Source organism: Durio zibethinus, chromosome 10 (genome assembly GCF_047325235.1).
Source record: "Durio zibethinus cultivar Kanyao isolate XHJ-2024 chromosome 10, ASM4732523v1, whole genome shotgun sequence".
NCBI classification, from domain to species: Eukaryota; Viridiplantae; Streptophyta; class Magnoliopsida; order Malvales; family Malvaceae; genus Durio; species Durio zibethinus.
In genome coordinates, this window is record NC_143171.1 from 21,772,930 (window position 1) to 21,774,402 (window position 1,473).

Consider the following 1,473-nt stretch of genomic DNA (forward strand, 5'->3'; position numbering starts at 1 on the left):
ACTAATCTTCTAGTAAGCTTTCGAGTCCTTCAGTGACTTACCCCTTTTTTATTTTAACTTTTTGTTCTCCTTTAGATCGTCTAAATCAGGGACCTAAACTGGTTTACTACCTTTTCTGTAAAGATAGGATTTACATAACTCTGATACTGTCTAAGATTTGAAGCTGATGGCATTTCAGGGTATGTGTGCCCTACAAGATAAATGAACTGTTGTGGTAGTGGACCTTATGTGGACAAGGCTTGAGGAGGCCCAAAACTAGGAGGGTACAGTGGGTCATCCACTCTTGTGATGTATGGTCTTGTTGGCTAGCATTATCCTCTATTGCTTTCCTCTTATTTAACTTGTTCAAGGCCTTTAGAATTTTGTTTAATTCCCCTTCAAGCTTTTCTTGGGCTTTCTCTATCCTCTCATGATGATTGAAATTTTCTTATTCCATTTATCTAGCTCGAGCTCTTGTGTTGTACTGGTGAGTTGATTGTGTGAGATTCTTGTTTGATGGAGCTATCCTTAAACCTTGATACCACAATTATGATCAGAAATGATATGCTTTATGTATGATATGTTTATGCATGAATGGAATGTGGATCTTCATGGATGAAATGAGAATGATGCAAATGAGAATGTTAAAACATGATCATGAAAATGATGTGTAGAATGAAACATTACAGATGCACAAAATCAAACAAACAACATGGTTAGTTTCATAGATGAAATGAAAGTGATGCAGATGCACAATGTTACATTTGAAAATGATGCACAAAGTCAGATAATCAAAATGGTTAGCAAGTCACAAATTGCTTCTTCTTGTGTCCTAACTTTCAGGTTACATCTATCACTGGGTAGGAAGGGCTTTATCTTAAGGCTGGCCTCTTAAGTGTACACTATATGCAGGGTTAAGTGATTTTAACCCTAAAGGTTCCCAAATTGTTCTTTACATCATCGTCCATCACAAACTAGTAAGACCGTCCAATCCTTACTTATCACAGGTTACCAACATAAAGGATTCAATTTGAGTGGAAGTATTTCGCTAGCCACTCCAGAGGCATTAAAACCTCACGAAAGCATAGGTACTTTACTCTCTCATAGAGGGACAAAGCTCTGGTATAGAGCTTATGTTATGCACATGTATATGAATGACATAATTAGCATCATAAATAAACAAAATGAATGGAAAAGAAAGAAAAAAAATCCTTACAAAGAATTCAATTTTATTAGGCTCTTTGGATAATTTGAATTTATTTACTAGCCTGACTTTTAGCTGGTCCCCAGTAGAGTCGCCAAACTGTCATAATGTCTAGATCCGTAAATCTATAGCTAGACATTGATTTGAGGAGTCGCCACCAATCTTTTTTATTTAGGTGCGATTGGTCACATAAGGAATCTATCCTCTTAAGGGGCTCCCAAGCTTGACTAAGGGCCCTTAAAATAGTAGGTTCAGGTTTACAAACTATAATGGAGTTCGGGAGTTCGGTT